The sequence below is a fragment of the Capricornis sumatraensis genome, chromosome 8, assembly GCF_032405125.1.
Source record: "Capricornis sumatraensis isolate serow.1 chromosome 8, serow.2, whole genome shotgun sequence".
In the NCBI taxonomy this organism is placed as follows: domain Eukaryota; kingdom Metazoa; phylum Chordata; class Mammalia; order Artiodactyla; family Bovidae; genus Capricornis; species Capricornis sumatraensis.
In genome coordinates, this window is record NC_091076.1 from 74,654,005 (window position 1) to 74,663,749 (window position 9,745).

Here is a 9,745-nt window from a genome sequence, read left to right on the forward strand (position 1 = left end):
ATAAGACTAGCTGGGGGCACTCTCCATCCCCCTTCTGATGTCTATTTCGGAAAATTTCTCTGTCCCTTTTCACTGTTATAAAACTCTGCTATACAAAACTCTTGAGTGATCAAGCCTGGTCCCTTGTCCCAAAGCTAAATCTTCTTCTTCGGAGATCATGAATCCAACATTGTTCAGCTTTCATCTCGGGGGCCCGTCCGGGATCTTCGGGACAAGGTAAGAACACTCAGAGCTCTATTCTATCTGCTTTCTCAGTATACATGTTTTCTGCTTTACTTCACTAACTCTACGGTGTGTTTGTGTGAATGAATGACACGCCCTGCTTGAAGTAAGTGATGAGCCCTGCTCTGTGGTTTTGCGGTGCCTTGTAATGACTAAAGGCAGCCCCCGAAAGGGGAGCCGTGTTGGGAGTTTCTACCGCCCTGCCAAAGCTAAGAGACACCCAACCTCCCTGAGAGGGGAGTGGCCAGAAATGGGCGAAGGGTGTGTACTGAACTTTCCATTTTTTCGGTCACCTTTTCCTGGCCTCTTTGATCACTTCATAATTTTGTGGGGAATTAGAACTGCTAACCTAATCTGTCGGATCATAGGCTTTCAAGGGACCTGTGATCCGTGCCATTACAGTGTACTTTTACTTAGACCCCAAGCTTGGTAGCCGCGGGGAATCCAGACCTGCTAGGAGCACTTTCAGGAGGGAGGTGGAACTCTAGCTCCAGCAGCAGTTTCAGGGCGAGGCAGAGCTCTGGCCCCAGAATTGTTCCTCAGGCTAGAGGTCGCTTCTTGGCTGCCTGCCGCAGGGGCCAGCGACCTGAAAGCGAGTCTCTCACGGCTTTGCCTCCGATCTACGTGGATAGAAGCATTGCTGGTGACCGTGAGGTTTTTGAGGACCCAGATCAGGAACTGCAGGATCTGGTCAGATTGGAAGTGCGATGGGCTTCCTCTAACGGTAGTGCTAGCTCTTAGCAGACCAGAGAAGGCTCTCTGATGGCTTCTCTCTCAATTTCCTAGATGCTCCTTTTGTGGAATCTGTGGAAATGACCTGGAAGGATTGGTCCTACTAGCTTGAGGACAAAAATCACTTTTTCCTCACTGGCCAACCCTTTTACTATCACATTGCTGGCCTGGTGACACTCAGAAGGGACATCTTGGTTGCCGTTTATCCCTTTATGACTCACCTTTTCTGCTGCAGTCAGGACTGTACTCAGGAACGAGCAAAGACACGTGTAAGACGGATACTTCCCCTAGTAGTCCTAGCTTGGGAAACATTCCAGAAAACTACTCTTCTCCACCCCTGGTGGCATCAAAGGAAAAGGGCAAATCAAAGGTCTTGGTGGTAAGGAACTAAATCAATCTGAGATGCCATCTGCTCATCTAATGCCTGGTGCATCTCCACCCCACCTCAGTGGTAGAAACAGGAGGGACTGGTAAGGCACCTGTGTCAATAACAGACGGACTAAATCTGACCAGGGAAGGAAAACTTTGATGGAAAGTCTGTCTACACCCCCATCCAGAGCAGGGAGGGACGCCTCAGTGGAAAGAAGCCATGGCTGTGGATGGCGCTTTTTCCTCTCTTACAGATGGGAGCTAGCAGTTCCAGAACCACGCCTTTAAAAATGTATTTTTTAAAAAACTGGGACAAGTTTGATTCCCAGAATTTTTTGTTTAATTCACACCTGATCTTCTCCTGTGATACTGAATGGCCACTGTAGTCTTTGGAGGATGGGGAATGCTGGCCTGTTGAAGGATCTCAATTACAGAACTGTTTTACAGTTAGACCAGTTCTGTAGAAAATAATGAAAAGGACATCTTTTTTGGGTGTTAGTTCTAAAAGATCTTGTAAGTCTTCATAAAACCATTCAACTTCAGTTTCTTCAGCGTTACTGGTTGGGGCATAGACTTGGATAACTGTGATATTGAATGGTTTGCCTTGGAGATGAACAGAGATCATTCTGTCATTTTTGAGATTGCATCCAAGTACTGCATTTTGGACTCTTTTGTTGACCATGATAGCTACTCCATTTCTTCTGAGGGATTCCTGCCCGCAGTAGTAGATGTAATGGTCATCTGAGTTAAATTCACCCATTCCAGTCCATTTTAGTTCACTGATTCCTAGAATGTCGACGATCACCCTTGCCATCTCTTGTTTGACCACTTCCAATTTGCCTTGATTCATGGACCTGACATTCCAGGTTCCTATCCAGTATTGCTCTTTACGGCATTGGATCTTGCTGCTATCACCAGTCACATCCACAACTGGGTATTGTTTTTGCTTTGGCTCCATCCCTTCATTCTTTCTGGAGTTATTTCTCCACTGATCTCCAGTAGCATATTGGGCACCTAATGACCTGGGGAGTTCCTCTTTTGGTATCCTATCATTTTGCCTTTTTCTACTGTTCATGGGGTTCTCAAGGCAAGAATACTGAAGTGGCTTGCCATTCCCTTCTCCAGTGGGCCACATTCTGTCAGACCTCTCCATCATGACCCACCCATCTTGGGTTGCCCCGCAGGCATGGTTTGGTTTCATTGAGTTAGACAAGGCTGTGGTCCTAGTGTGATTAGATTGACTAGTTTTCTGTGAGTATGGTTTCAGTGTGTCTGCCCTTTGATGCCCTCTTTTAGAACTAACACCCAAAAAAGATGTCCTTTTCATTATAGGGGACTGGAATGCAAAAGTAGGAAGTCAAGAAACACCTGGAGTAACAGGCAAATTTGGCCTTGGAATGTGGAATGAAGCAGGGCAAAGACTAATAGAGTTTTGCCAAGAAAATGCACTGGTCATAGCAAACACCCTCTTCCAACAACACAAGAGAAGACTCTACACATGGACATCACCAGGTGATCAACACCGAAATCAGATTGATTATATTCTTTGCAGCCAAAGATGGAGAAGCTCTATACAGTCAACAAAAACAAGACCAGGAGCTGACTGTGGCTCAGATCATGAACTTCTTATTGCCAGATTCAGACTTAAACTGAAGAAAGTAGGGAAAAACGCTAGACCATTCAGGTACGACCTAAATCAAATCCCTTATGATTATACAGTGAAAGTGAGAAATGGATTTAAGGGCCTAGATCTGATAGATAGAGTGCCTGATGAACTATGGTATGAGGCTCATGACATTGTACAGGAGACAGGGATCAAGACCATCCCCATGGAAAAGAAATGCAAAAAAGCAAAATGGCTGTCTGGGAAGGCCTTACAAATAGCTGTGAAAAGAAGAGAGGCGAAAAGCCAAGGAGAAAAGGAAAGATATAAGCATCTGAATGCAGAGTTCCAAAGAATAGCAAGAGATAAGAAAGCCTTCTTCAGCGATCAGTGCAAAGAAACAGAGGAAAAGAACAGAATGGGAAAGACTAGAGATCTCTTCAAGAAAATTAGGGATACCAAGGGAACATTTCATGCAAAGATGGGCTCGATAAAGGACAGAAATGGTCTGGACCTAACAGATGCAGAAGATATTAAGAAAAGGTGGCAAGAATACACGGAAGAACTGTACAAAAAAGATCTTCACGACCCAGATAATCATGATGATGTGATCACTAATCTAGAGCCAGACATCTTGGAATGTGAAGTCAAGTGGGCCTTAGAAAGCATCTCTACTAACAAAGCTAGTGGAGGTGATGGAATTCCAGTTGAGTTGTTTCAAATCCTGAAAGATGATGCTATGAAAGTGCTGCACTCAATATGCCAGCAAGTTTGGAAAACTCAGCAGTGGCCACAGGACTGGAAAAGGTCAGTTTTCATTCTAATTCCAAAGAAAGGCAATGCAAAAAAATGCTCAAACTACCACACAATTGCACTCATCTCACATGCTAGTAAAGTAATGCCCAAAATTCTCCAACCCAGACTTCAGCAATACGTGAACTGTGAACTCCCTGATGTTCAAGCTGGTTTTAGAAAAGGCGGAGGAACCAGAGATCAAATTGCCAACATCCACTGGATCATGGAAAAAGCAAGAGAGTTCCAGAAAAACATCTATTTCTGCTTTATTGACTATGCCAAAGCCTTTGACTGTGTGGATCACAATAAACTGTGGAAAATTCTGAAAGAGATGGGAATACCAGACCACCTGACCTGCCTCTTGAGAAATCTGTATGCAGGTCAGGAAGCAACAGTCAGAACTGGACATGGAACAACAGACTGGTTCCAAATAGGAAAAGGAGTACGTCAAGCCTGTATATTGTCACCCTGCTTATTTAACTTATATGCAGAGTACATCATGAGAAACGCTAGACTGGAAGAAACACAAGCTGGAATCAATTTTGCCGGGAGAAATATCAATAACCTCAGATATGCAGATGACACCACCCTTATGGCAGAAAGTGAAGAGGAACTAAAAAGCCTCTTGATGCAAGTGAAAGAGGAGAGTGAAAAAGTTGGCTTAAAGCTCAACATTCAGAAAATGAAGATCATGGCATCCAGTCCCATCACTTCATGGGAAATAGATGGGGAATCAGTAGAAAGTGTCAGACTTTATTTTGGGGGGCTCCAAAATCACTGCAGATGGTGATTGCAGCCATGAAATTAAAAGACACTTGCTCCTTGGAAGAAAAGTTATGAGCAACCTAGATAGCATACTCAAAAGCAGAGACATTACTTTGCCGACTAAGGTCTGCCTAGTCAAGGCTATGATTTTTCCTGTGGTCATGTATGGATGTGAGAGTTGGACTGTGAAGAAGACTGAGCGCCGAAGAATTGATGCGTTTGAACTGTGGTGTTGAAGACTCTTCAGGGTTCCTTGGACTGCAAAGAGATCCAACCAGTCCATTCTGAAGGAGATCAACCCTGGGATTTCTTTGGAAGGAATGATGCTAAAGCTGAAACTCCAGTACTCTGGACACCTCATGCGAAGAGTTGGCTCATTGGAAAAGACTCTGATGCTGGGAGAGATTGGGGGCATGAGGAGAAGGGGACAACCCAGGATGAGATGGCTGGATGGCATCACGGACTCGATGGACGTGAGTCTGAGTGAACTCCGGGAGATGGTGATGGACAGGGAGGCCTGGCGTGCTGCGATTCATGGGGTCAAAAAGAGTCGGACATGACTGAGCAACTGAACTGAACTGTAGAAAATAAGAGAAATGGGTAGAAGTGCCATACTTGTTGCTCTTCATCTCTCTGTGAGACGGGCCAGACTTGTGTCCTGAGGGTGCAGATTTCGGTGTGAAAATTTCAGCTGCCTCCTGTTCTCTTACTTTGCTCCCAACTGAACAGGCTGAGAATCAGGGCAGCCTTTTGGGAGGGGTTGCCTCAGTCTAGGTAGAAATTCAAACAGTTCCAATTGTGGTCGAGACTATTCAGAGGATCCAAAGGGTACATAGAGGCCTTTACAGGACTAACTTTACTTTATGACCTTATTGGAGAGATATAATGCATGTCTTGGGACTGACGCTGACTCCTGACTTGAGAGCCTGAGTTTTGGGGGAAGCTACTGTTTTTGGAGATGAATGGCTTGAACGTGAGACAGGGGAAAAAGGGTACATGAAACAGCCCTCCTCCCTGCTGGGAGCCAAGCGGTTCCCATAAGCGTGCTAGACTGAGACTATAACATGGTTAAAGGAAGCTAACATCAGAGTCACTTTGTCAGATGTATTCTTGAAGGACTCAAGCAAGAGGGTGCTGGGATTTTAGATTATGCTAAGTTGGCTGACATAGAACAGGAAGAGAAAGAAACTCCTGGTAAATTCCTAGACAGACTACGAGAGGTTCTCTGAAAGTTTACTAATGTTGATCCTGAAATTGCAGAAGGAGGAATAATTTTAAAAGATAGATTTCTCACTCAGTTGGCTCCAGATATCTGCTGTAAGCTACTAAAATGGGCATTTGGACCAAATCAGTCTTTAGAAAGAGCTGTTGCAGCTGGCTCAGACAGTATATTATGGTAGAGAATACGAGGAGGAAAACAGGAGGAGAAAAAGAACCAGGCAAAAGACTGGAGCCCCAACAATGGCTGTTAGATACACTCTGAAGCAGCCTGAGAGAAATGCCCAGAGGAACCCGGGTGTAAAGGGGCAGGCTTGTTATTACTGTGGAAAGGAGAGGCATCTTAAGCAGGACTGCCTTCAGGCATCCAAGCAGCCCCTCAGCTCCATGTCCAGTCTGTAAAGGGCCACACCTGAAAAGAGACTGCCTTCCGAGGCGTAGGCCCCAGGGGTCAGACTCTCAGGACAATCAAGACTGAAGGTGCCCAGGGGTCCCCACACAAGTCCCTGTCCTAATAACACCTGAGGAGCCCTGGGTATTAATAACTGCGGGGGACCAATCAGTCGGTTTTCTTTTGGACACTGGCGCAACTTTCTCTGTGCTCACTGAAACCTCTGGCCCACTTCCCTCCCGATCCACTACCATAACGGGACTGTCTGGATGAGACAAACGTTATTATTTCAGTTTTCCTTTAAGCTGAAACTGGGACTCTGTGCTGTTTTTCATTGTGCCAGAGTCTCCCTCACCCTTTCTGGGTCCAGACCTCTGTTTCCATGAATATGGAACCCTCTCTTTTTAGCTAAACAAAATGTAAAGGTGTGGGCTGATGAAAAAACTGAGTCAAGCACAAAATACTGTTCCTATTGTTATCAAGCTCAATGACCCTCACTTATTTCCGCATCAAAAGCAGTATCCACTAAAGCCCAAGGTTAAGGAATGGACGAAATCTTACTGTAATGACTTCTCATGATGCAAGTGGGATCTTAAACTCTAAAGTTCAGAGTGACAATGGTCCACCTTTAAAGCTGCTGTAATTCAAGGGGTGTCAAAAGTTCTAGGAATAGAATATCACCTACACTGTTCCTGGAGACCTCAATCTTCAGAAAAAGTTGAAAAGGCTAATGACATTATCAAGAGGCTAACTCAGGAAACACAAGACAGTTGGTTTAAAGTTTTACCCATAGCTTTAATGAGGGCTTGAACTGCCCCAAGAAGGGGCTGTCTCTATGACAGACTGTTTTTGCACACAGATATTGTCATATATCCTGAAGCCTTAGAATTAACTATGTGACTCAGCTTTCAGCTTTTCAACATCCTCATCAGTTGAAGGCTTCCCATGGTGGGTTTCTCTACTTCAGGGAAAGGATTTTCTTCAACTCTGCGAATACCTTCACCAACAACAATCATATGTGATGCTCTTCTTGATCTGATGATATCTAAGATTGCCAGGAGAAATATCAATAACCTCAGATATGCAGATGACACCACCCTTATGGCAGAAAGTGAAGAGGAACTAAAGAGCCTCTTGATGAAAGTGAAAGAGGAGAGTGAAAAAGTTGGCTTAAAGCTCAACATTCAGGAAACAAAGATCATGGCATCTGGTCCCATCACTTCATGGGAAATAGATTGGGAAACAGTGGAAACAGTGTCAGACTTCTTATTTTATTGGGCTCCAAAATCACTGCAGATGGTGATTGCAGCCATGAAATTAAAAGACGCTTACTCCTTGGAAGGAAAGTTATGACCAACCTAGATAGCATATTCAAAAGCAGAGACAGTACTTTGCCAACAAAGGTCCGTCTAGTCAAGGCTATGGTTTTTCCACTGGTCATGTATGGATGTGAGAGTTGGACTGTGAAGAAAGCTGAGTGCCGAAGAATTGATGCTGTTGAACTGTGGTGTTGGAGAAGACTCTTGAGAGTCCCTTGGACTGCAAGGAGCTCCAACCAGTCCATTTTAAGGGAGATCAGTCCTGGGTGTTCACTGGAAGGACTGATGCTAAAGCTGAAACTCCAATACTTTGGCCACCTCATGTGAAGAGTGGACTCATTGGAAAAGACTTCGATGCTGGGAGGGATTGGGGGCAGGAGGAGAAGGGGACGACAGAGGATGAGATGGCTGGATGGCATCAACGACTCGATGGACATGTGTTTGAGTAAACTCCGGGAGCTGGTGATGAACAGGGAGGCCTGGCTGCGATTCATGGGGTCGCAAAGAGTCGGACATGACTGAGCGACTGAACTGAATTGAAATGAATGATCCTAAGATGGACTGGTATAACGTATTGTACCTTAACTATGGACATAATGTGACTTTTAATTTTGATTATGTTTTAATTTGGTTTAATTACTCTTTTGCCTTACATCTGTAACTGTAAAACGGGGTTTGTTTCTAACCATCTGAAAGCTTTTAGGTTATAAATGGTTGTTCAAGCTCCTACAAGTGCCATAACCTCCTCCAACTGTTACTTGAGGCCCCTGGATCAGAGACCCTCAATATGAGAGTTAGGAGAATATGTTGCCTCAACAATTTAGGGATGATGCCCCTCAACAGCAGGAAGTAGTTATGGAATGAAAATGGTGCCCCTTTCCCTTGGCAACATAATTCTCCTAAAAGAAAAGAGGGGAATGAGAGAGTCAATTCCTAGGTAGGTTGATAAGTCTGGGGTCCCTGAGGAGGACAAAGGGGCCTGGGGCTCTCAAGGTAGGGGTCTGGAGTTCTCAAGGAAGAGAAAAAGACAAATGCTTTTTTCTTTAAGCCCAGAGCTGGTGACTGTGCGAAAGTGTGTGTGAAGTCACTCAGTCGTGTCCAACTCTTTGCGACCCCATGGACTGTAGCCTACCAGGCTCCTCTGTCCATGGAATTTTCCAAGCAATAGTACTGGAGTGGATTGCCATTTCCTTCTCCAGGGGATCTTCCCGACCCAGGGATTGAACCCAGGTCTCCCGTATTGTAGACAGATGCTTTACATGATTACACAACAAAACAACTCATCTTGCTCAAGGATATGTTTTCCCTTAAACTCGGTACCAGTGTATGATTCTGTACCATTATGACAACAATGTATCCTGCTTGAGGACATATTTCTCCTTCTTGAGAACCTTCTGACTAATCCTGTCATCTTAAAATGTGTATTATGGGAGAGGGTCTGGTAAGATCTTTCTATTGTTAGTTCTAACCTTGTTATCTTAAAATGTATATTGTGGAAGTGGGTCTACAAACTTGAGACATTCTTTCGGTTTATTGCAATAACCAACTGAAAAAGTATATAAGTCCCTTCCTAAGACTAGCAAGGGGGGCACTCTCCATCCCCCTTCTGGTGTCTATTTCAGAAGATTTCTCTGTCCCTTTTCACTGTAATAAAACTCTGCTATACAAAGTCTCTTGAGTGATCAAGCCTGGTCCCTGGTCCCGAAGCTAAATCTTCTCCGGAGATCACTAAACCGACATCGTTCTCCATAAGCTATCACTTCTGTTGATGTTTCACTGACTGAAACCAATCAGGTGGGAAAGTCCAAGCCTACTTTGTGCTTGATCAGGATGTTGACAAACAGCACTGATGACCCAGTTCCTCAGCTGAGGCTCAGGCTGGTACCTCCTAAGCATGGGAGCAGAAGTGAACGCTTTATTACTGCGGACTGGAGAATGAGGCCCTGGCAGCTGTACCCAAACTGCTGCAGAGGCTCCAGGCCACCAGCAATAGAAACAGCAGCAGGACTGCTAGCTAACAAGTTTGGACTGTGCAAGGCTCAGCCCTGAGAGATACAGTGGACATGCAGAAAGGGGACACAGAGTTTCAGTGCTTTGCAGAGTACCTATCCAGCTCCTGATCCTATATTTACAGTCTCCACCCCGAGAACCCTGGGAATGCAAGACAGGCTGCCTCCCTGACATCGGCTCCTCCCGAAGGATAGGGCTCTCTGCTATCCTTTGGTACATCGTGCCTTCTCTCTCAAAATGGAAATTCCATGACTTTCCTGAGTGGTCTGCAGCCACTTGTCTCAGTAGAATTGTGGGGCAGGCAGGGCTTTGCATGGAACA